At 50.8% G+C, this 27,117-nt stretch overlaps 1 protein-coding gene across 5 annotated transcripts in view; it reads right to left on the minus strand.

Moving 5' to 3' along the window:
* Positions 1 to 27,117, minus strand: part of LOC140403137 (sphingosine 1-phosphate receptor 2-like) — a 158,109-nt gene that overhangs the window by 70,456 nt on the left and 60,536 nt on the right. Inside the window, exon 1 of one of the 5 annotated variants that reach the window (XM_072490795.1) lies at positions 11,451 to 11,655. The exons of 3 other annotated variants lie outside the window; for them this stretch is intronic. The gene's annotated coding sequence lies outside the window, so the exon portion shown is untranslated. Of the gene's footprint in view, positions 1 to 10,740; positions 10,899 to 11,450; positions 11,656 to 27,117 lie in introns of those variants that run through there. One more of the 5 variants, XM_072490797.1, reaches the window with a different exon arrangement.

Genomic DNA, 27,117 nt, shown 5'->3' on the forward strand with positions numbered 1-27,117 from the left:
CATGAGCTCCTCACCGAACACAAGTGGTATTGAGTGACTCCTCAGACAGGAAGCTTCTGAAATTGCAGCTTCTCTCATTGAAGGCGGTGCTGCTCTCTCTGTTACACCATTCAGTGGCCGAGGGGAAATTACTGACTGTCAAACCACTCATTCTCAAGATAATCTCACTCTCAGCAGCTTTTTCACAGAGACACCTTGGCCAGAGTTTTGTTTTACAAACTATTCCCTCTTTGAGAGAGATGGTAGATGCCTGATGCAGAAAATGTTGTGAAAGCCTCTCCATCCTGGGAGATCCACTCAGACAGATCCTTCAATAATTTGCATCAAGAGCACAACGAGCCGCTTGTTCCAGCACTCAATCTAACACAATTCCTGGCTGATTCAGGATTGACAACGTGCAACGGTGAAGGTAACTGAGGCAAGATGTCACAGAGTGAAGCTGAACAGGACGTTGTTCAAACAAAGCCACTCATACAGGGTCAGAACTTACTCATTTCACTCACCCCCACCCATTAACCCCCCCACCCCACCCCCCATTAATCCCCCCGAGCCCCCTCCACTAACCCCCCCACCCCACTAACCCCCACTAACCCATGTGAAAACGTGTACACAAGGCAGCACTGCTCAATTTAACCAATCAACTCAAACCAGGACTCTGACCAAGCAATAAACATAAGGAGAGTGAGATTAATGGTACTTTTGCAAACCGTGAGCTTTGACAGAGAGAAATGCTCATGGAACGTAACGTGGAGCAGGAATTGAATGGAGCAGCAGAGGTCAGCATTAGATTATGTGCTCACTGACCTGGCGTTGACAATGCTGAGCAAGAGTGAGCTTCCCAGGGCATCTCTGCAAGCTCAGTTCCATGCCCAAACCTGGAACATTAATAGTTGCTGCTCAGGAGTGAGACCCAACTACTGTCCCCATGGAAAGTAAACCAAGAGTGTGTGACAGACCCCTGGAGCTCACACACCATTTCCCAGTAGAAATACATTGCCAATTATGTGGTTGAAGTAAAGGGACTGGAATTATTTCCAGGCTTGTTCAGACAGTTACTTACCCTCACTAAAGAGAAAGTCCATCAGTAATGCCTCCACCACATTCTCCAGATTCAACGGGATGACCATTGAACAAACGCTAATGTCCTTCTTGAAGCCAGCTCCACAGCATTCAGGAAATACCCTTTGAAAATCAACTATGATGGACTGGACACTGTGCCTGGATGGCAGAAAATTGTCTCCCAAACCAGGACCTGTTCTCTCAACTCTCAAAGGGCCAGTGTTCCAGGGGAGGAGAAAGAAAATGATTCATAGACACATTGAAGATCTCCTTGAAGCTCGGCAGCATTGACGCTCATTGTTGGGGGGAGCTTGCACCAATCATTCAGAATGGCAACAACTTGTCCATCAAGTTGCATCGTGCTTTGAGCCGCAACACCTCAATGACGAGGCAGAAAGATACTTTGTGCGACGTTGTGCTCCATGTGTCCAAAGATCGGTGGGTTGTGAATCGAGTCTGTTCAGTCACAGTAGTGCCCACGGCAGAAACACGCAATGATGAATAGACATCACCCTCAATTCGAGGGACAGCCGATGATTTGACAACCACCGAGCCTTTTGTATAGGATACAGGGATGTGCCATGTCATTCTAAGCAGATCAGTTGGAGTGAGTTAGATCTTCTGCCCATGGTCAGTGATCCTGCAGATTATATTTATGGTAATGGAGCTCTGCAATTCATGTTATTACTGAGAATAATTTAGAATTAAACTTCAATTTTCTCCCTTTCTGGACATTTATTAAACACTAACATTCTGGTATATTCTACTGCACTAGTGCTTGTTTATGCCAGTCCCAGATGCATTGAATTTCCATGTGTGTAAACATGTATACATCTGACATGGGCACATTCATTTTTGTTCAATAAATTTAAGTGTACCCAATTATTATTTTTTTCAATGAAGGGACAATTTAGCGTGGCCAATCCACCGACCCTGCACATCTTTGGGTTGTGGGGGTGAGACCCACGCAGACACGGGGAGAATGTGCAAACTCCACACGGACAGTGACCCAGAGCCAGGATCAGACCCGGGTCCTCGTCGCCGTGAGGCAGCAGTGCTAACCACTGCATCACTGTGCCACCCCGACATGGGCTCATCCATAAAGGTTACACATATGCGCACGGTTCTCAGAGCTTTTAAGGAAACAAAGTCATGCAGTGAGCGTTCAGATTGTCATTAGCTCGGGTTTTATAAATACACACAGCCTGTGACATGGAGCCAGACATTCTGCCTTCTCACAACTTCCACTTTCACACTGACCAGAAACCAGAACGATTAAAGGTTGCTGCAGAATGACTCATGTTCCTGGCGTAAAATGAATGACATGAAACGTTTTTTTTTTTTAAATGTAACCTACCTCAATTGGCCGTAAAGCTGAAATTGCCTGCAGATTGTGGCAGGTGTGATCTCAATTTCTTTGTGACATTCGGTTGGGGAAGGCTGAGGGTAGAGTCCAGGAGCAGCACCCATAGAACATAGAACATTACAGCGCAGTACAGGCCCTTCGGCCCTCGATGTTGCACCGACCTGTGAAACCACTCTAAAGCCCATCCACACTATTCCCTTATCGTCCATATGTCTATCCAATGACCATTTGAATGTCCTTAGTGTTGGCGAGTCCACTATTGTTGCAGGCAGGGCATTCCAAGCCCTTACTACTGAGTAAAGAACCTACCTCTGACATCTGTCCTATATCTATCTCCCCTCAATTTAAAGCTATGTCCCCTCGTGCTAGACATCACCATCCGAGGAAAAAGGCTCTCACTGTCCACCCTATCCAATCCTCTGATCTTTGTATGCCTCAATTAAGTCACCTCTTAACCTTCTTCTCTCTAACGAAAACAGCCTCAAGTCCCTCAGCCTTTCCTCATAAGATCTTCCCTCCATACCAGGCAACATTCTGGTAAATCTCCTCTGCACCCTTTCCAATGCTTCCACATCCTTCCTATAATGCGGCGACCAGAATTGCACGCAATACTCCAAATGCAGCCGCACCAGAGTTTTGTACAGCTGCAACATGACCTCATGGCTCCGAAACTCAATCCCTCTACCAATAAAAGCTAACACACCGTACTCCTTCTTAACAACCCTCTCAACCTGAGTGGCAACTTTCAGGGATCTGTGTACATGGACACCGAGATGTCATCCACACTGCCAAGAATCTTACCATTAGCCCAGTACTCTGTCTTCCTGTTATTCCTTCCAAAATGAATCACCTCACACTTTTCTGCATTAAACTCCATTTGCCACCTCTCAGCCCAGCGCTGCAGCTTAACTATGTCCCTCTGTAACTTGTAACATCCTTCCGCACTGTCCACAACTCCACCGACTTTAGTGTCATCTGCAAATTTACTCACCCATCCTTCTACGCCCTCCTCCAGGTCATTTATAAAAATGACAAACAGCTGTGGCCCCAAAACAGATCCTTGTGGTACACCACTAGTAACTGGACTCCAGTCTGAACATTTCCCATCAACCACCACCCTTTGTCTTCTTCCAGCTAGCCAATTTCTGACGGGCTACGTGGCACATCAAGAGGATATAGGGGTCAAAACTGAATGGATTCAGATCCTCAACCCTTATGTAAATATGAATAACAAATGTGGATGTATTAGGTATCTGCTGGGCTGTGTTGTGAAAGACAGGCTGAAAACAAACTCCAGAACTGCGCCAGACTCCTTGGGAAACATGTCTCAGTCGAGAACCAGTCGCCATCATTAATAAAGCAATCGATCTGTATGTTCTTTGCACCAATAATAATTTGTTGTTAGGCCACAGATTGCCAGAAATAAAGTTCCAACATCCTTTTCCATGAGTAATACTGAGACATTCCACAACAATAACTATGGAATGCCTCAAAAAATAAATCATTTATATTTAACCGGATTTTGAATTTCCAGTCTATTATGAATGACAGCTATAGATTTTCCAGGTGCTGGTGTTCCCAAAGAGAGTCTTACAGTAAGGGGAGTATCAGATGTTACAGTGAGGGGTGTGGGATATATCAGACTGTTACAGTGAGGGGTGTGGGATATATCAGACTGTTACAGTGAGGGGTGTGGGGTATATTAGTGTTACAGTGAGGGCTACGGGATATATCAGTGTTACAGTGAGGGGTGTGGGATATATTAGTGTTACAGTGAGGGGTGTGGGATATATCAGACTGTTACAGTGAGGGGTGTGGGATATATCAGTGTTACAGTGAGGGGTGTGGGATATATCAGTGTTACAGTGAGGGGTGTGGGATATATTAGTGTTACAGTGAGGGGTGTGGGATATATCAGTGTTACAGTGAGGGCTACGGGATATATCAGTGTTACAGTGAGGGGTGTGGGATATATCAGTGTTACAGTGAGGGGTGTGGGGTATATCAGAGTGTTACAGTGAGGGCTACGGGATATATCAGTGTTACAGTGAGGGGTGTGGGATATATCAGTGTTAGAGTGAGGGGTGTGGGGTATATCAGAGTGTTACAGTGAGGGGTGTGGGATATATCAGAGTGTTACAGTGAGGGGTGTGGGGTATATCAGAGTGTTACAGTGAGGGCTACGGGATATATCAGTGTTACAGTGAGGGTGTGGGGTATATCAGAGTGTTACAGTGAGGGGTGCGGGATATATCAGAGTGTTACAGTGAGGGGTGCGGGATATATCAGAGTGTTACAGTGAGGGGTGTGGGATATATCAGTGTTACAGTGAGGGCTGTGGGATATATCAGTGTTACAGTGAGGGGTGCGGGATATATCAGAGTGTTACAGTGAGGGGTGCGGGATATATCAGAGTGTTACAGTGAGGGGTGTGGGATATATCAGAGTTACAGTGAGGGCTGTGGGATATATCAGTGTTACAGTGAGGGGTGCGGGATATATCAGAGTGTTACAGTGAGGGGTGCGGGATATATCAGAGTGTTACAGTGAGGGGTGTGGGATATATCAGAGTGTTACAATGACGGGTATATCAGAGTGTTACAGTGTGGGGTATATCAGAGTTGTCCAGTGAGGAGTATATCAGAGTGTTACAATGAGGGGTACATCAGAGTGTTACAGAGTGGGGTATATCAGAGTGTTACAGTGAGGGGTGTGGAGTATGTCAGAGTGTTGCAGTGAGGAGTGTGGGTTATATCAAGAAGTACAGTGAGGTGTGTGGGGTATATACAGTCAGGACTGATAAATCAGGCCGCGGCCCTTCTCAAGAGCAGACAGAAGGGCAGTATTCTCTGAGCCCCCGCCGGACAACACACACACAAACGACTGTGTTGAGGGTGTGTACCTGAATGGGAGCAGTGTTGAGGGTGTGTACCTGAATGGGAGCAGTGTTGAGGGTGTGTACCTGAATGGGAGCAGTGTTGAGGGTGTGTACCTGAATGGGAGCAGTGTTGACGGTGTGTACCTGAATGGCAGCAGTGTTGAGGGTGTGTACCTGAATGGGAACAGTGTTGAGGGTGTGTACCTGAATGGGAGCAGTGTTGACGGTGTGTACCTGAATGGCAGCAGTGTTGAGGGTGTGTACCTGAATGGGAACAGTGTTGAGGGTGTGTACCTGAATGGGAGCAGTGTTGAGGGTGTGTACCTGAATGGGAACAGTGTTGAGGATGTGTACCTGAATGGCAGCAGTGTTGAGGGTGTGTACCTGAATGGGAACAGTGTTGACGGTGTGTACCTGAATGGGAACAGTGTTGAGGGTGTGTACCTGAATGGCAGCAGTGTTGAGGGTGTGTACTTGAATGGGAACAGTGTTGAGGGTGTGTACCTGAATGGGAGCAGTGTTGAGGGTGTGTACCTGAATGGCAGCAGTGTTGAGGGTGTGTACTTGAATGGGAACAGTGTTGACGGTGTGTACCTGAATGGGAGCAGTGTTGAGGGTGTGTATTTGAATGGGAACAGTGTTGAGGGTGTGTACCTGAATGGGAGCAGTGTTGAGGGTGTGTACCTGAATGGGAGCAGTGTTGAGGGTGTGTACCTGAATGGGAGCAGTATTGAGGGTGTGTACCTGAATGGGAACAGTGTTGAGGGTGTGTACCTGAATGGGAACAGTATTGACGGTGTGTACCTGAATGGGAACAGTGTTGAGGGTGTGTACCTGAATGGGAACAGTATTGACGGTGTGTACCTGAATGGGAGCAGTGTTGACGGTGTGTACCTGAATGGGAACAGTGTTGAGGGTGTGTACCTGAATGGGAGCAGTGTTGAGGGTGTGTACCTGAATGGGAACAGTGTTGAGGGTGTGTACCTGAATGGGAGCAGTGTTGAGGGTGTGTACCTGAATGGGAACAGTGTTGAGGGTGTGTACCTGAATGGGAACAGTGTTGAGGGTGTGTACCTGAATGGGAGCAGTGTTGAGGGTGTGTACCTGAATGGGAGCAGTGTTGAGGGTGTGTACCTGAATGGGAGCAGTGTTGAGGGTGTGTACCTGAATGGGAGCAGTGTTGAGGGTGTGTACCTGAATGGGAGCAGTGTTGAGGGTGTGTACCTGAATGGGAACAGTGTTGAGGGTGTGTACCTGAATGGGAACAGTGTTGAGGGTGTGTACCTGAATGGGAGCAGTGTTGAGGGTGTGTACCTGAATGGGAGCAGTGTTGAGGGTGTGTACCTGAATGGGAGCAGTGTTGAGGGTGTGTACCTGAATGGGAGCAGTGTTGAGGGTGTGTACCTGAATGGGAACAGTGTTGACGGTGTGTACCTGAATGGCAGCAGTGTTGAGGGTGTGTACCTGAATGGGAGCAGTGTTGAGGGTGTGTACCTGAATGGGAGCAGTGTTGAGGGTGTGTACCTGAATGGGAGCAGTGTTGAGGGTGTGTACCTGAATGGGAACAGTGTTGAGGGTGTGTACCTGAATGGGAGCAGTGTTGAGGGTGTGTACCTGAATGGGAGCAGTGTTGAGGGTGTGTACCTGAATGGGAGCAGTGTTGAGGGTGTGTACCTGAATGGGAGCAGTGTTGAGGGTGTGTACCTGAATGGGAGCAGTGTTGAGGGTGTGTACCTGAATGGGAGCAGTGTTGAGGGTGTGTACCTGAATGGGAGCAGTGTTGAGGGTGTGTACCTGAATGGGAGCAGTGTTGAGGGTGTGTACCTGAATGGGAACAGTGTTGACGGTGTGTACCTGAATGGCAGCAGTGTTGAGGGTGTGTACCTGAATGGGAGCAGTGTTGAGGGTGTGTACCTGAATGGGAGCAGTGTTGAGGGTGTGTACCTGAATGGGAGCAGTGTTGAGGGTGTGTACCTGAATGGGAACAGTGTTGAGGGTGTGTACCTGAATGGGAGCAGTGTTGAGGGTGTGTACCTGAATGGGAACAGTGTTGAGGGTGTGTACCTGAATGGGAGCAGTGTTGAGGGTGTGTACCTGAATGGGAGCAGTGTTGAGGGTGTGTACCTGAATGGGAGCAGTGTTGAGGGTGTGTACCTGAATGGGAACAGTGTTGAGGGTGTGTACCTGAATGGGAGCAGTGTTGAGGGTGTGTACCTGAATGGGAGCAGTGTTGAGGGTGTGTACCTGAATGGGAGCAGTGTTGAGGGTGTGTACCTGAATGGGAGCAGTGTTGAGGGTGTGTACCTGAATGGGAGCAGTGTTGAGGGTGTGTACCTGAATGGGAGCAGTGTTGAGGGTGTGTACCTGAATGGGAGCAGTGTTGACGGTGTGTACCTGAATGGGAGCAGTGTTGACGGTGTGTACCTGAATGGGAGCAGTGTTGAGGGTGTGTACCTGAATGGGAGCAGTGTTGAGGGTGTGTACTTGAATGGGAACAGTGTTGACGGTGTGTACCTGAATGGGAGCAGTGTTGAGGGTGTGTACTTGAATGGGAACAGTGTTGACGGTGTGTACCTGAATGGGAACAGTGTTGAGGGTGTGTACCTGAATGGGAACAGTGTTGACGGTGTGTACCTGAATGGGAGCAGTGTTGACGGTGTGTACCTGAATGGCAGCAGTGTTGAGGGTGTGTACCTGAATGGGAGCAGTGTTGAGGGTGTGTACTTGAATGGGAACAGTGTTGACGGTGTGTACCTGAATGGGAGCAGTGTTGAGGGTGTGTACCTGAATGGGAGCAGTGTTGAGGGTGTGTACCTGAATGGGAGCAGTGTTGAGGGTGTGTACCTGAATGGGAACAGTGTTGAGGGTGTGTACCTGAATGGGAGCAGTGTTGAGGGTGTGTACCTGAATGGGAGCAGTGTTGAGGGTGTGTACCTGAATGGGAGCAGTGTTGAGGGTGTGTACCTGAATGGGAGCAGTGTTGAGGGTGTGTACCTGAATGGGAGCAGTGTTGAGGGTGTGTACCTGAATGGGAGCAGTGTTGAGGGTGTGTACCTGAATGGGAGCAGTGTTGAGGGTGTGTACCTGAATGGGAGCAGTGTTGAGGGTGTGTACCTGAATGGGAGCAGTGTTGAGGGTGTGTACCTGAATGGGAGCAGTGTTGACGGTGTGTACCTGAATGGGAGCAGTGTTGAGGGTGTGTACCTGAATGGGAGCAGTGTTGACGGTGTGTACCTGAATTTTTCCACATCTTTTTACAAAATTTGTTTTCGTGCTGACACCTCTTTCGGCCACATTGCTACAACACGATGGTTTAATTCCCTCCCTGGCTTTCTCTCTATCCTCCAGACTGCGCCAGTCGCCAATCTATTTTTCACCACCCCTGGCATCCTGTGTCTTCCTCGCTCCATCATCAGTGCAGTCCCATCAAGAATTAACCCCCCTTTTCTCCAATTGGCTGCCCATTTCAGCACATCTCTCACCACCTTCAAAAGACTCCTCAAACTATATCTTGCCAAGGTCATTTCCACACCCCCACTACTTGCCTTCAAACAACCGTGCAACCTCAAACAAACCATTGTTTGCAGCAAACTACCAGCCTTCAGATCAGCGACCATGACACCACACAACCCTGCCATGGTACATACTCGTGCAACTCGGCCAACGTTGTCTACCTCATACGCTGCAGGAAAGGATGTCCCGAAGTGTGGTACCTGTGTGCGAGTGTGTGCGAGACCATGCAGACGCTGTGACAACAGATGAACGGACATCGTGCAACAATCGCCAGTCAGGAATGTTCCCTTCCAGTCGGGGAACACTTCAGCAGTCATGGGCATTCAGCCTCTGATCTCCGGGTAAACTGCCTTCAGGACGCACGACAACGCAGAATCTATAGCCAAGTTCAGCACACATGAGTGCGGCCTCAACCGGGACCTGGGATTCATGTCACATTACATTCCACCCCACCCCCCCCCCCGCCCCGCCCCCCCCACCACCACCACCATCTGGCCTGGGTTTGCAAAATCCTATCAACTGCCCTGGGTTGAGACAATTCACACCTCTTTAACCTGGGGTTACCCCTATCTCTGGTTCTGTAAAGACTTAATTACCTGCAAATGCTCGCATTCAAGGTATCGTCTTGCATCTTTGACTTTGTCTATATATATGTTTCTGGAACATACCTCTTCATTCACCTGAGGAAGGAGCTGCGCTCCGAAAGCTAGTGATTTCAAACAAACCTGTTGGACTTTAACCTGGTGTCGTAAGACTTCTTACTATATTTTTGAGCAGGTTGTTGATTCCCTGCCCTCGTATGAACGGGATATGGCGCTCGACTCATCGATCGACAGTTCCAACGTGCCACAGCAAAAAACTGCACCGACCTCCTCAGAAGACAAACATGGGACACAACCGACAGAATACCCTTCGTCGTCCAGTACTTTCCCGGCACGGAGAAACTACGACATCTTCTTCACAGCCTTCAACACGTCATCGATGAGGATGAACATCTTGCCAAGGTCATCCCCACACCCCCACTACTTGCCTTCAAACAACCGCGCAACCTCAAACAAACCATTGTTTGCAGCAAACTACCCAGTCTTCAGAACAGTGACCACGACACCACACAACCCTGCCATGGCAATCTCTGCAAGATGTGCCAGATCATCGACATGGATACCACTATTACACGTGAGATCACCATCCACCAGGTACGCGGTACATACTCGTGCGACTCGGCCAACGTTGTCTACCTAATACGCTGCAGGAAAGGATTTCCCGAAGCGTGGTACATTGGCGAGACCATGCAGACGCTGCGACAATGAATGAACGGACATCGCGCAACAATCACCAGGCAGGAATGTTCCCTTCCAGTCGGGGAACACTTCAGCAGTCAAGGGCATTCAGCCTCTGATCTCCGGGTAAGCGTTCTCCAAGGCGGCCTTCAGGACGCGCGACAACGCAGAATCGCCGAGCAGAAACTTATAGCCAAGTTCCGCACACATGAGTGCGGCCTCAACCGGGACCTGGGATTCATGTCGCATTACATTCATCCCCCACCATCTGGCCTGCGAAATCCTACCAACTGTCCTGGCTTGAGACAATTCACACCTCTTTAACCTGGGGTTACCCCATCTCTGGATCTGTAAAGATTTAATCACCTGCTAATGGTCGCATTCCAAGCATTGTTTCGCATCTTTGAATTTGTCTATATATGTGTTTCTGGAACAGACCTCTTCATTTACCTAAGGAGCAGCGCTCCGAAAGCTAGTGACATCGAAACAAACCTGTTGGACTTTAACCTGGTGTTGTAAGACTTCTTACTGTGCTCACCCCAGTCCAACGCCGGCATCTCCACATCATTGTTAAATGGGGTTACCCTAAAGTTCAGCTGTTACTGTGCCTGAGTTGCTGACACTCTTGAACTCGAGCGACTCACCTCATGTAGAAAGTAAAATGTTCAGCAACAACTGACGTTTATCTAGCACTTTTGATGTGACAAGGCATCCGTTGGCATTATCAATGAATTTGTTCGAACGATATCAGGACAGTTGACCAAAAGATTTGTGAAAGTGCAGATTTGAAGGAGTGTCTGAATGTCAGAGAGATTTCAGGAGAGATCTCTGAGTTTGGGGAGGAGTTACCGCTCAATGTGCATCTCTTGTCTGGACTAACTCCTGCCACAATCCACCCTTTCATTGGCCCCTTTGCTAATCCTCATCCAGATTCCTTGTTCATTCAGTCTGATGTGGCCATTTATTTTAACCCCCCCCCCCCCCCTCCCTGGGGGCAGCACAGCCCAGTTACAAAGTGACACAATCCGGTGGAAATGAACAAAGAAATGGAAGAGCCGGACCCAGGAGAAGCTGGCAGCTGAGAAAGGCAGGGACAGAGACAGAGTGAAGGAGCAGAGACTGAGTCTCAACTCAATGGCCGGGGCTGCAAACTCTGGTGTTTGTTTTGTAAATGTCACATCGCCATGCAATCCAGCTGTTTATTATTTATCCGACCCTATTTTACTTAAACCCGGCTCTCAGTTAAAATAACCAGGAATATAACCCCCCCGCCGCGGGATGAGGGGAACACAGAGCCGGTTATTTACAATCAACTGGGGAAAAGCGGGAGAATAAATAAGGAGCAGTTTCTTACCGTTAGCAATGCAGAGCTCTCCTCACACTGTGCTCACATCCAGCTCCTCACTGCTCAGCACACTCCACTCACCGCCCACTCTCCCTCCCTCCCTCCAGCTCCCTGCAGTGTCAGTGCCTCCTGTCTGACAGCCAGACTGTCACTCACTGAGCTGGGGAACTTGCCCAGTCTCTCCCCCAGCCGGGACTCCCAGTCTCTCCCCCAGCCGGGACTCCCCGTCTCTCCCCCAGCCGGGACTCCCAGTCTCTCCCCCAGCCGGGACTCCCAGTCTCTCCCCCAGCCGGGACTCCCAGTCTCTCCCCCAGCCGGGACTCCCAGTCTCTCCCCCAGCCGGGGCTCCCAGTCTCTCCCCCAGCCGGGGCTCACAGTCTCTCCCCCAGCCGGGGCTCCCAGTCTCTCCCCCAGCCGGGACTCCCAGTCTCTCCCCCAGCCGGGACTCCCAGTCTCTCCCCCAGCCGGGGCTCCCAGTCTCTCCCCCAGCCGGGACTCCCAGTCTCTCCCCCAGCCGGGACTCCCAGTCTCTCCCCCAGCCGGGACTCCCAGTCTCTCCCCCAGCCGGGGCTCCCAGTCTCTCCCCCAGCCGGGACTCCCAGTCTCTCCCCCAGCCGGGGCTCCCAGCCTCTCCCCCAGCCGGGGCTCACAGTCTGCTTCACATTAGCAGCTCCGGGTGTCCGGGATTTGCTCCTGATTCCTGTGGAGTGAGCCTGACCCGGGCTGGGATAGGGGGAAGGACAGGGTTATCACTGAGTCTGTCTGGGGGGTACAGGGTTATTACTGAGTCTGTCTGGGGGGTACAGGGTTATCACTGAGTCTATCTGGGGGGTACAGGGTTATTACTGAGTCTGTCTGGGGGGGTACAGGGTTATTACTGAGTCTGTCTGGGGGGGGGGTACAGGGTTATTACTGAGTCTGTCTGGGGGGTACAGGGTTATTACTGAGTCTGTCTGGGGGGGTACAGGATTATTACTGAGTCTGTCTGGGGGGTACAGGCTTATTACTGAGTCTGTCTGGGGGGTACAGGGTTATTACTGAGTCTGTCTGGGGGGGTACAGGGTTATTACTGAGTCTGTCTGGGGGGGGGTACAGGGTTATTACTGAGTCTGTCTGGGGGGTACAGGGTTATTACTGAGTCTGTCTGGGGGGTACAGGGTTATTACTGAGTCTGTCTGGGGGGTACAGGCTTATTACTCAGTCTGTCTGGGGGGTACAGGGTTGTTACTGAGTCTGTTTGGGGGGTACAGGGTTATTACTGAGTCTGTCTGGGGGGGTACAGGGTTGTTACTGAGTCTGTCTGGGGGGTACAGGCTTATTACTCAGTCTGTCTGGGGGTGTACAGGGTTATTACTGAGTCTGTCTGGGGCGGGGCGGGTACAGGGTTATTACTGAGTCTGTCTGGGGGGGTACAGGGTTATTACTGAGTCTGTCTGGGGGGGGGTACAGGATTATTCCTGAGTCTGTCTGGGGGGGACAGGGTTCTTACTGAGACTGTCTGGGGGGGGCGGGTACAGGGTTATTACTGAGTCTGTCTGGGGGGGAGGGGGTACAGGGTTACTGTTGAGTCTGGGGGGTGGTACAGGGTTATTGCCGTGTCTGTCTGGGTGGGGGGGGGGCGTACAGGATTATTCCTGTGTCTGTCTGGAGGGGTACAGGGTTATTAATGAGTCTGTCTGGGGGGGGTGTGCACTGGGTTATTACTGAGTCTGTCTGGGGGGGGGGCTACAGGATTATTCCTGAGTCTGTCTGGGGGGGTACAGGGTTATTACTGAGTCTGTCTGGGGGGTACAGGGTTATCACTGCGTCTGTCTGGGGGGGTACAGGGTTATTACTGAGTCTGTCTGGGGGGGTACAGGGTTATTACTGAGTCTGTCTGGGGGGTACAGGGTTATTACTGAGTCTGTCTGGGGGGTACAGGGTTATCACTGCGTCTGTCTGGGGGGTACAGGGTTATTACTCTACTCTGTCTGGGGGGGTACAGGGTTATTACTCAGTCTGTCTGGGGGGGTACAGGCTTATTACTGAGTCTGTCTGGGGGGTACAGGCTTATTACTCAGTCTGTCTGGGGGGGTACAGGGTTATTACTGAGTCTGTCTGGGGGGTACAGGGTTATTACTGAGTCTGTCTGGGGGGTACAGGTTATTACTGAGTCTGTCTGGGGGGTACAGGCTTATTACTCAGTCTGTCTGGGGGGTACAGGGTTGTTACTGAGTCTGTCTGGGGGGTACAGGGTTATTACTGAGTCTGTCTGGAGGGGGGGTACAGGGTTGTTACTGAGTCTGTCTGGGGGGTACAGGCTTATTACTGAGTCTGTCTGGGGGTGTACAGGGTTATTACTGAGTCTGTCTGGGGCGGGGCGGGTACAGGGTTATTACTGAGTCTGTCTGGGGGGTACAGGGTTATTACTGAGTCTGTCTGGGGGGGTACAGGATTATTCTTGAGTCTGTCTGGGGGGGACAGGCTTATTACTGAGGCTGTCTGGGGGGGCGGGTACAGGGTTATTACTGAGTCTGTCTGGGGGGGAGGGGGTACAGGGTTACTGTTGAGTCTGGGGGGTGGTACAGGGTTTTGCCGTGTCTGTCTGGGTGGGGGGGGTACAGGATTATTCCTGTGTCTGTCTGGAGGGGTACAGGGTTATTAATGAGTCTGTCTGGGGGGGGGTGCACTGGGTTATTACTGAGTCTGTCTGGGGGGGGTACAGGTTATTCTTGAGTCTGTCTGGGGGGGTACAGGGTTATTACTGAGTCTGTCTGGGGGGTACAGGGTTATTACTGAGTCTGTCTGGGGGGGTACAGGGTTATCACTGCGTCTGTCTGGGGGGTACAGGGTTATTACTCTACTCTGTCTGGGGGGGTACAGGGTTATTACTCTGTCTGGGGGGGGGTACAGGGTTATTACTGAGTCTGTTTGGGGGGTACAGGGTTATTAATGAGTCTGTTTGGAGGGGTACAGGGTTATTACTGAGTCTGTCTGGGGGGTACAGGCTTATTCCTGAGTCTGTCTGGGGGGACAGGGTCATCACTGAGTCTGTCTGGGAGTGTACAGGGTTATTACTCAGTCTGTCTGGGGGGTACAGGGTTATTAATGAGTCTGTTTGGGGGGTACAGGGTTATTACTGAGTCTGTCTGGGGGGGTACAGGGTTATTACTGAGTCCGTCTGAGGGGTACAGACTTATTACTCAGTCTGTCTGGGGGTGTACAGGGTTATTACTGAGTCTGTTTGGGGGGGTACAGGGTTATTACTGAGTCTGTCTGGGGGGGTACAGGCTTATTACTGAGTCTGTCTGGGGGGGTACAGGGTTATTACTGAGTCTGTCTGGGGGGTACAGGGTTATCACTGCGTCTGTCTGGGGGGTACAGGGTTATTACTGAGTCTGTCTGGGGGGTACAGGCTTATTACTCAGTCTGTCTGGGGGGGTACAGGGTTGTTACTGAGTCTGTCTGGGGGGTACAGGGTTATTACTGAGTCTGTCTGGGGGGTACAGGGTTATTACTGAGTCTGGCTGGGGGGTACAGGGTTATTACTGAGTCTGTCTGGGGGGTACAGGCTTATTACTCAGTCTGTCTGGGGGGGTACAGGGTTATTACTGAGTCTGTCTGGGGGGTACAGGCTTATTACTCAGTCTGTCTGGGGGTGTACAGGGTTATTACTGAGTCTGTCTGGGGCGGGGCGGGTACAGGGTTATTACTGAGTCTGTCTGGGGGCTACAGGGTTATTACTGAGTCTGTCTGGGGGGGTACAGGATTATTCTTGAGTCTGTCTGGGGGGACAGGGTTATTACTGAGGCTGTCTGGGGGGGCGGGTACAGGGTTATTACTGAGTCTGTCTGGGGGGGAGGGGGTACAGGGTTACTGTTGAGTCTGGGGGGTGGTACAGGGTTTTGCCGTGTCTGTCTGGGTGGGGGGGGAACAGGATTATTCCTGTATCTGTCTGGAGGGGTACAGGGTTATTAATGAGTCTGTCTGGGGGGGGGGTGCACTGGGTTATTACTGAGTCTGTCTGGGGGGGGTACAGGATTATTCTTGAGTCTGTCTGGGGGGGTACAGGGTTATTACTGAGTCTGTCTGGGGGGTACAGGGTTATTACTGAGTCTGTCTGGGGGGTACAGGGTTATCACTGCGTCTGTCTGGGGGTACAGGGTTATTACTCTACTCTGTCTGGGGGGGTACAGGGTTATTATTCTGTCTGGGGGGGGTACAGGGTTATTACTGAGTCTGTTTGGGGGGGTACAGGGTTATTAATGAGTCTGTTTGGGGGGGTACAGGGTTATTACTGAGTCTGTCTGGGGGGTACAGGCTTATTCCTGAGTCTGTCTGGGGGGACAGGGTTATCACTGAGTCTGTCTGGGAGTGTACAGGGTTATTACTCAGTCTGTCTGGGGGGTACAGGGTTATTAATGAGTCTGTTTGGGGGGTACAGGGTTATTACTGAGTCTGTCTGGGGGGGTACAGGGTTATTACTGAGTCCGTCTGAGGGGTACAGACTTATTACTCAGTCTGTCTGGGGGTGTACAGGGTTATTACTGAGTCTGTTTGGGGGGGTACAGGGTTATTACTGAGTCTGTCTGGGGGGGGTACAGGCTTATTACTGAGTCTGTCTGGGGGGGTACAGGGTTATTACTGAGTCTGTCTGGGGGGTACAGGGTTATCACTGCGTCTGTCTGGGGGGTACAGGGTTATTACTGAGTCTGTCTGGGGGGTACAGGCTTAATACTCAGTCTGTCTGGGGGGGTACAGGGTTGTTACTGAGTCTGTCTGGGGGGTACAGGGTTATTACTGAGTCTGTCTGGGGGGTACAGGGTTATTACTGAGTCTGGCTGGGGGGTACAGGGTTATTACTGAGTCTGTCTGGGGGGTACAGGCTTATTACTCAGTCTGTCTGGGGGGGTACAGGGTTATTACTGAGTCTGTCTGGGGGGTACAGGCTTATTACTCAGTCTGTCTGGGGGGGTACAGGGTTATTACTGAGTCTGTCTGGGGAGGTACAGGGTTATTACTGAGTCTGTCTGGGGGGTACAGGCTTATTACTCAGTCTGTCTGGGGGGGTACAGGGTTATTACTGAGTCTGTCTGGGGGGGTACAGGGTTATTACTGAGTCTGTCTGGGGGGGTACAGGGTTATTACTGAGTCTGTCTGGGGGGTACAGGGTTATTACTGAGTCTGTCTGGGGGGGTACAGGGTTAGTACTGAGTCTGTCTGGGGGGTACAGGCTTATTACTCAGTCTGTCTGGGGGGGTACAGGGTTATTACTGAGTCTGTCTGGGGGGTACAGGCTTATTACTCAGTCTGTCTGGGGGGGTACAGGGTTATTACTGAGTCTGTCTGGGGGGGGTACAGGGTTATTACTGAGTCTGTCTGGGGGGTACAGGCTTATTACTCAGCCTGTCTGGGGGTGTACAGGGTTATTACTGAGTCTGTCTGGGGGGGTACAGGGTTATTACTGAGTCTGTCTGGGGGGTACAGGGTTATTACTGAGTCTGTCTGGGGGGTACAGGCTTATTACTCAGTCTGTCTGGGGGGGTACAGGGTTATTACTGAGTCTGTCTGGTGGGGTACATGGTTATTACTCAGTCTGTCTGGGGAGTACAGGGTTATTACTGAGTCTGTCTGGGGGGGTACAGGGTTATTACTGAGTCTGTCTGGGGGTGTACAGGGTTATTACGGAGTCTGTCTGGGGGGGTACAGGGTTATTACTCAGTCTGTCTGGGGGGGTACAGGGTTATTACTGAGTCTGTCTGGGGGGGTACAGGGTTATTACTCAGTCTGTCTGGGGGGGTACAGGGTTATTACTGAGTCTGTCTGGGGGTGTACAGGGTTATTACGGAGTCTGTCTGGGGGGGTACAGGGTTATTACTCAGTCTGTCTGGGGGGTACAGGGTTATTACTCAGTCTGTCTGGGGGGGTACAGGGTTATTACTGAGTCTGTCTGGGGGGGTACAGGGTTATTACTCAGTCTGTCTGGGGGGGTACAGGGTTATTACTGAGTCTGTCTGGGGGTGTACAGGGTTATTACGGAGTCTGTCTGGGGGGGTACAGGGTTATTACTCAGTCTGTCTGGGGGGTACAGGGTTATTACTCAGTCTGTCTGGGGGGGTACAGGGTTATTACTGAGTCTGTCTGGGGGGGTACAGGGTTATTACTGAGTCTGTCTGGGGGGGTACAGGGTTATTACTGAGTCTGTCTGGGGGGGGGTACAGGGTTATTACGGAGTCTGTCTGGGTACATGGTTGGCTCCCACTCCCAACTAATCCTAGAGCTTGTTCAATGGGACCAGTGTGCCACCTTCAACTGTATAAACCCAAGTCTCGTGCACGAAGATGTGGCATTCACGCTTCGCACCACACCCCTTCCTCCAATCCCACCCCCAACTCCTCCTCCCACCTGGCCTTAGTCCCCTCCAGGGGTGCTATATCCTCTGCCAGAGTCCTCCTGAAAATTCCCAGAGTACTCCCCTCCTCCGTCCACAGAGCAACAGGAACCTTTCCATCAACGACAATGGCAGCACCACCGGGAATGACGGGAAAATCTTCCTCGCAAAGTCACAAACCTGCAGATACCTAAACATTTCAGACTGCTGGGGCCCAAACCTCTCTGGCCGCTCCTCAAAACCTACACACCGGCCTTCCAGATTGAACTCAATTCAATTTACGACGCGGGTCCAATCCTGGGCCACCTGTACCCCGAGGTATCTGAAGTGAGTGCCCGTTAAAGGGAACAGCAACGCTCTCCGATTAGCTTCCTTTCTCGGCAGAGAGACCGACAAACACTCAGTTTTCTCCAAATTTAGCTTATATCCTGAAAAAGCCCCAAACCGCCTCAACAGCTCCATTATGTCCCCCATTATGGGGACTGAGTCCGCAAACCTACAATCGAAGATCGCCCACATACATGGACACCCTATGATCCACCTCCCCTCACTATCCCCCTCCACTTATCCAAATTCCTCAAAGCGATGGCCAAAGGCTCAATCGCCAACACAAAAAAAGAGGGGGACATGAAATGAAATGAAAATCGCTTATTGTCACAAGTAGGCTTCAAATGAAGTTACTGTGAAAAGCCCCTAGTCGCCACATTCCAGCGCCTTTTCGGGGAGGCTGTTACGGGAATTGAACCATGCTGCTGGCCTGCCTTGGTCTGCTTTCAAAGCCAGCGATTTAGCCCTGTGGTAAACAGCCCTTTATAGGGCACCCCTGCCTCATTCCCCTGTGCAAATGGAATTATCTTGAGCTCACATTAATCGTACAGACGCTGGCCTTAGGTTCTTTATCTAGTAACTTAACCCACACCACAAACTTGGCCCCTATCCCGAAGCGCTCCAACACTGTGCTCCACTCTACCCTATCAAAGGCCTTCTATACATCCAGCGCCACAATAACCTCCTGTTACCCCCCTTCCGACGGGGACAATATCACATTCAACAGGCCCCTCCCGTTAGAGGATAATTGCCTAGCCTTTACGAACCCTGTTTGATTCTCCCCAACAACCTGAGGGAGACACTCCTCTAATCTGAGCGCCAACACCTTAGCCAAGATCTTTGTGTCCACATTCAATAAAGAGATTGGTCGGTATGATCCGCACTTCATTGGATTTCTATCTTTCTTTAGTAGGAGCGGGATGGATGACTGCATCATCATCTCCTTGAGCAACCGCCCACATTACTGAATCTTCAAATGCTTCCACCGACAACAGTACCAACCTGCCAGCAAACCTTTTATAAAATTCCACCGGGAACACCTCCGCCCCGGTGCCTCGTTGGTCTACATACTCCCTATTGCCTTCTGAACTTCCTCAACCCACAGTAGCTCCTCTAATCCTTCCCGATCTCCTCCTCCACTGTGGCACACTCCAATGTCTCCAGAATCTGGCATCTTATTTGATGGATTCTCCAAAGCCTTGTCTAGAACTTTGAGTCTGATAGCTCCCCCAGTTTCTACCAAGTATCTGCTCGATCGTTGATGAGCCCTTTTGATCATCAAAGAGGGAAGAAGAATACCTCGCTGTGATACTGAGGTTGTGAACAATCTGACTCAACTCAAGACAATTTTTAAAAGTGGCATGTAGCTGTGACTGGCTAGGCCAGTATTTATTGCCCTTAGCCGCCTTCTTGAACCGCTGCAGTCCACATGCTAGGCTCGCCCATTGGGTCTGGAGTCGTATGCAGGTCAAACCAGGTCGGAATGCCAGATTTATTTCCGTAAAGAACATGAGAGAACCAGATGTGATGATTATCATTGACCATCGAGATGCTGCTCCTGGGTATGAATGGACAAACATCAACCCTTGGAGGCTCTTCAATGTTCACTCTCTCGTTCTTCCCTTGCAGTGAGTAGCATGCGACAGAAATGAATCCTGTGGAACTGGCTATCATTCTGCTCCTGCATTGAGAGGAGGGAAGATGTCAACTAAGGCTTCTGGCTTTCCAGAGGCAGGAACAGAACTCTGAGGAGCTAGGGTTGGCAGGGCCTTCTTCCCTGCTACAGGAGGGATTCCCAGAGAGCAGCTGCTCGGAGGCACTTTCTGCGGCCCAGGGTCTCCAGATGGCACATGGCCTACCTAGAGGGGAGTGAGAATCAGTGTCGGAGAAGATTTCCCCTGTCCAGGGACATGATTGTTCATCTGTGTAGCCTTCTCCACGGGCTGGCGCTGCATGGACTTGGGCCATCCACTGCCTGTGGCTTGGAAAGTCACAGCCGCCCTCAACGTTCATGCGTCTGGCTCCTTTCAGGGCTCTAATGGTGACTTTTAGGGCATCCCGCAGACCTCGGCTTAAAGATGCATCAAGGAGGTAATGGAGGAACTCTTCAAAAGGGCTCACAATGACATCAATTTCGACAGGGACCAGGCTTCCCAGAGGTGCAGGGAGCCAGTGTCTCAGCAACACTTTGCGAAGAAATCTTAATAGAGCAGGTGGCACAGGGAGGTTGCAAAAGTGAGATTTACTTCATTGACCGTAGGTATCTACAAGTGCCTAACACCCATGCCCACGTGAGATCACATTTCCCATGCCCTCCGCCGGTGATTTATAGAAGGCGGGAACCTCATTTAAATTAATTTCAACACACATACATGTAGTTAAAGGGATTCCCAGCCAATTGTTTCCCCAGGAAATGACTTCTCCCTTTGCTGACGTGACAACAGAAACTGAAAACGGAAAGCAGTCGAGGGGAACCTGCTAGGAACCCATAGGCTAGGATCGCCCCTTGGAGGGGGGGGGGGGGAAGTACATGCCCAACTGGTGCCAACCTGGCAGTACCGGGGATAGTGCCAGGGTAGGCGCTCTGAGAAGCACCATTGAGGGGTTTCCCTTTTGTGTGTGTGGAGGGAGTTGCCCAATTGCTCGTGGCTGAGGTGCGCACCATGGCTGACAAGAGGTTTTAATAAGAATTCATGAGATGCAATGAATGCAAATAACATTCACATGACCAGGCAGCAGGAAAACCGGCCCACCCTTAACTAGCAGGAAAACCGACCCTCCAATAACCAGCAGGAAAACCGACCCTCCAATAACCAGCAGGATAACCAATGCAGGAAAACCGGCCCACCATTAACCAGCAGGATACCTGACCCACCAATAACCAGCAGGAAAACCGACCCACCAATAAACAGCAGGAAAACCGGCCCACCATTAACCAGCAGGAAAACTGACCCACCCTTAACCAGCAGGAAAACCAGCCCACCCTTAACCAGCAGGATAACCGACCCACCAATAACCAGCAGGAAAACCGGCCCATCATTAACCAGCAGGAAAACCGATCCACCATAAACCAGCAGGAAAACCGACCCACCAATAACCAGCAGGAAAACCAGCCCACGATTCATCAGCAGGAAAACCGGTCCACCATAACCAGCAGGAAAACCCACCCACGATCCACCAGCAGGAAAACTGACCCACCCTTAACCAGCATGAAAACCAGCCCATCATTAACCAGCAGGAAAACCGACCCACCCTTAACAGCAGGAAAACCAGCCCACCCTTAACTAGCAGGAAAACCGACCCATCCCTAACCAGCAGGAAAACCAGCCCATCACTAACCAGCGGGAAAACCGGCTCACCCTTAACCAGCAGGAAAACCAGCCCATCATTAACCAGCAGGAAAGCCGACCCACCCTTAACCAGCAGGAAAACCAGCCCATCATTAACCAGCAGGAAAACCGACCCACCCTTAACCAGCAGGAAAACCAGCCCATCATTAACCAGCAGGAAAACCGACCCACTCTTAACCAGCAGGAAAACCGACCCACCCTTAACCAGCAGGAAAACCAGCCCATCATTAACCAGCAGGAAAACCAACCCACTCTTAACCAGCAGGAAAACCGACCCACCCTTAACCAGCAGGAAAACCGACCCACCCTTAACCAGCAGGAAAACCAGCCCATCATTAACCAGCAGGAAACCCGACCCACTCTTAACCAGCAGGAAAACCAGCCAAGCAAGAACAAAGAATGTACAGCACAGGAACAGGCCCTTCAGCCCTCCAAGCCCGTGCCGACCATGCTGCCCGACTAAACTACAATCTTCTACACTTCTTGGGACCATATCCCCCTATTCCCATCCTATTCATGTATTTGTCAAGATGCCCCTTAAATGTCACTATCGTCCCTGCTTCCACCACCTCCTCCGCAGCGAGTTCCAGGCACCCACTACCCTCTGTGTAAAAAACTTGCCCCGTACATCTACTCTAAAGCTTTTCCCTCGCACCTTAAACCTATGCCCCCTAGTAATTGACCCCTCTACCCTGGGGAAAAGCCTCTGACTATCCACTCTGTCTATGCCCCTCATAATTTTGTAGACCTCTATCAGGTCGCCCCTCAACCTCCGTCATTCCAGTGAGAACAAACTGAGTTTATTCAACCGCTCATCATAGCTAATGCCCTCCATACCAGGCAACATCCTAGTAAATCTCTTCTGCACCCTCTCTAAAGCCTCCACATCCTTCTGGTAGTGTGACGACCAGAATTGAACACTGTACTCCAAGTGTGGCCTAACTAAGGTTCTATACAGCTGCAACATGACTTGCCAATTCTTATACTCAATGCCCCGGCCAATGAAGGCAAGCATGCCGTATGCCTTCTTGACTACCTTCTCCACTATGTTGCCGCTTTCAGTGACCTGTGGATCTGTACACCTAGATCTCTCTGACTTTCAATACTCTTGAGGGTTCTACCATTCACTGTATATTCCCTACCTGCATTAGACCTTCCAAAATGCATTCCTCACATTTGTCCTCATTAAACTCCATCTGCCATCTCTCCGCCCAAGTCTCCAAACGATCTAAATCCTGCTGTATCCTCTGACAGTCCTCATCGCTATCGCAATTCCACCAACATTTGTGTCGTCTACAAACTTACTAATCAGACCAGTTACATTCTCCTCCAAATCATTTATATATACTACGAACAGCAAAGGTCCCATCACTAATCCCTGCGGAAAACCACTAGTCACAGCCCTCCAATTAGAAAAGCATCCTTCCATTGCTACTCTCTGCCTTCTATGACCTAGCCAGTTCTGTATCCACCTTGCCAGCTCACCCCTGATCCCGTGTGACGTCACCTTTTGTACCAGTCTACCATGAGGGACCTTGTCAAAGGCCTTACTGAAGTCCATATAGACAACACCCACTGCCCTACCTGCATCAATCATCTTTGTGACCTCTTCAAAAAACTCTATCAAGTTAGTGAGACATGACCTCCCCTTCACAAAACCATGCTGCCTCTCACTAATACGTCCATTTGCTTCCAAATGGGAGTAGATCCTGTCTCAAAGAATTCTCTCCAGTAATTTCCTTCCCACTGATGTAAGGCTCACCGGCCTGTAGTTCCCTGGATTATCCTTGCTACCCTTCTTAAACAGAGGAACAACATTGGCTATTCTCCAGTCCTCCGGGACATCCCCTGAAGACAGTGAGGATCCAAAGATTTCTGTCAAGGCCTCAGTAATTTCCTCTCTAGCCTCCTTCAGTATTCTGGGGTAGATCCCATCAGGCCCTGGGGACTTATCTACCTTAATATTTTTCAAGACGCCCAACACCTCTTCTTTTTGGATCTCAATGTGACCCAGGCTATCTACACACCCTTCTCCAGACTCAGCATCCACCAATTCCTTCTCTTTGAAGAATACTGATGCAAAGTATTCATTTAGTACCTCGCCCATTTCCTCTGGCTCCACACATAGATTCCCTTGCCTATCCTTCAGTGGGCCAACCCTTTCCCTGGCTACCTCAATGCTTTTTATGTACATAACCAGTTAACCAGCATTAACCAGCAAGAAAACCAGCCCACCATTAACCAGCAGGAAAACCAGCCCACCCTTAACCAGCAGGAAAACCAGCCCACCATTAATCAGCAGGAAAACCAACGCACCTTTAACCAGCAGGAAAACCAACCCATCATTAACCAGCAGGAAATCCAGCCCACCCTTAACCAGCAGGAAAACCAGCCCACCATTAACCAGCAGGAAAACCAGCTCATCATTAACCAGCAGGAAAACCAGCCCATCATTAACCAACAGGAAAACCGACCCATCATTAACCAACAGGAAAACCGACCCATCATTAACCAACAGGAAAACCGACCCATCATTAACCAGCAGGAAAACCAGCCCACCATTAACCAGCAACTGTGATGATTTGTAACTGTTTTTACACGGGTGGGTATCCAGCATTTCCCTTCCCTCTGGAATCTCTGCTCCTGTCTGGCACCAAAGCCAGCATGAATTGGATGGGAGAATCGCACCCTATTTTTCCAATTACACCAGAAGTGGCCAGGAGAATGTTAGCAGGATATTTACCAACAGCTCAGGCAGTGCTGAAGCCTCAGTGAAAATGCACGCAGCTGAGCGTCCTACCTCACCGAACACACATTTACTTGTACATGGGTCACGGAGGCAGAGGAATCAGACATTGTTGCAAGTTCCTGCCTTAATACATCGAGTGGTTTCTTTTGTCTGAATGGAAAGAGGTTATCACAGTTGACCTAATTCTGACCTCAGGGCAGCCCAGTGGCACAGTGGTTAGCACTGCTGCCTCACGGTGCCGAGGACCCGGGTTCATCCCGGCTCTGGGTCACTGTCCGGGTGGAGTTTGCACATTCTCCCCGTGTCTGCGTGGGTTTCGCCCCCACAACCCAAAGATATGCAGGGTCGGTGGATTGGCCACGCTAAATTACCCTTAATTGGAAAAAATGAATTGGGTACTCTAAATTTATTTTTAAAAAGATTCTGACCTCAGTCTGACCTAACCAAAAAGCTGGTCTCCACAATGTTCTTACATTACAGGACGCATATATTAAATTATTTTTTTTACATAATGGTAAAATCAAACAGAGTGGAATATTGATAAAGCAGTCAGAAATCAAACAATGCACAATAGCTAAACCTAAACCTCAAAACCTTTTTCTCGTTTGAATAGATTTAACATTTTCTTAAAATATGAGTAATGCATGGAGCGTGTTACTGGTGGAAGAGCACAGGTTGGAGAGATGAGAGGAAGGATAACAGAGACTGTCGAGAATTACCGGCCGGACACACTGACTCTCACTGGGGTACGGGTTCCTCACACACTGACTCTCACTGGGGTACGGGTTCCACACACACTGACTCTCACTGGGGTACGGGTTCCTCACACACTGACTCTCACTGGGGTACGGGTCCCACACACACTGACTCTCACTGGGGTACGGGTTCCTCACACACTGACTCTCACTGGGGTACGGGTCCCACACACACTGACTCTCACTGGGGTACGGGTTCCACACACATTGACTCTCACTGGGGTACGGGTCCCACACACACTGACTCTCACTGGGGTACGGGTCCCACACACACTGACTCTCACTGGGATACAGTTCCACACACACTGACTCTCACTGGGGTACGGGTCCCACATACACTGACTCTCACTGGGGTACGGGTCCCACACACACTGACTCTCACTGGGATACAGTTCCACACACACTGACTCTCACTGGGGTACGCGTCCCACACACACTGACTCTCACTGGGATACAGTTTCACACACACTGACTCTCACTGGGGTACGGGTCCCACACACACTGACTCTCACTGGGGTACGGATCCCACACACACTGACTCTCACTGGGGTACGCGTCCCACACACACTGACTCTCACTGGGATACAGTTCCACACACACTGACTCTCACTGGGATACAGTTCCACACACACTGACTCTCACTGGGGTACGGGTCCCATACACACTGACTCTCACTGGGATACAGTTCCACACACACTGAATCTCACTGGGGTACGGGACCCACACACACTGACTCTCACTGGGATACAGTTCCACACACACCGACTCTCACTGCGGTACAGTTCCACACACACTGACTCTCACTGGGGTACGGGTTCCACACAGACTGACTCTCACTGGGGTACGGGTCCCACATACACTGACTCTCACTGGGGTACGGGTCCCACACACACTGACTCTCACTGGGGTACGGGTTCCACACACACTGACTCTCACTGCGGTACAGTTCCACACACACTGACTCTCACTGGGGTATGGGTCCCGCACACTGATTCTCACTGGGGTACAGTTCCACACACACTGACTCTCACTGGGGTACGGGTCCCACACACACTGACTCTCACTGGGATACAGTTCCACACACACTGACTCTCACTGGGGTACGGGTCCCACACACACTGACTCTCACTGGGGTACGGGTCCCACACACACTGACTCTCACTGGGGTACGGGTTCTACACACACTGACTCTTACTGGGGTACGGGTCCCACACACACTGACTCTCACTGGGATACAGTTCCACACACACTGACTCTCACTGGGGTACACGTCCCACACACGCTGACTCTCACTGGGGTACGCGTCCCACACACACTGACTCTCACTGGGGTACACGTCCCACACACGCTGACTCTCACTGGGGTACGCGTCCCACACACACTGACTCTCACTGGGATACAGTTCCACACACACTGACTCTCACTGGGATACAGTTCCACACACACTGACTCTCACTAGGGTACGGGTCCCACACACACTGACTCTCACTGGGATGCAGTTCCACATACACTGACCCTCACTGGGGTACGGGTTCCACACACACTGACTCTCACTGGGATACAGTTCCACACACACTGACTCTCACTGGGATACAGTTCCACACGCACTGACTCTCACTGGGATACAGTTCCACACACACTGACTCTCACTGCGGTACAGTTCCACACACACTGACTCTCACTGGGGTACGGGTTCCACACACACTGACTCTCACTGGGGTATGGGTTCCTCACACACTGACTCTCACTGGGGTACGGGTCCCACACACACTGACTCTCACTGGGGTACGGGTTCCTCACACACTGACTCTCACTGGGGTACGGGTCCCACACACACTGACTCTCACTGGGGTACGGGTTCCACACACATTGACTCTCACTGGGGTACGGGTCCCACACACACTGTCTCTCACTGGGGTATGGGTTCCTCACACACTGACTCTCACTGGGGTACGGGTCCCACACACACTGACTCTCACTGGGGTACGGGTCCCACACACACTGACTCTAACTGGATTACAGTTCCACACACACTGACTCTCACTGGGGTACGGGTCCCACACACACTGACTCTCACTGGGATACAGTTCCACACACACTGACTCTCACTGGGGTACGGGTCCCA

This window comes from Scyliorhinus torazame, chromosome 27 (assembly GCF_047496885.1).
Source record: "Scyliorhinus torazame isolate Kashiwa2021f chromosome 27, sScyTor2.1, whole genome shotgun sequence".
NCBI lineage: Eukaryota > Metazoa > Chordata > Chondrichthyes > Carcharhiniformes > Scyliorhinidae > Scyliorhinus > Scyliorhinus torazame.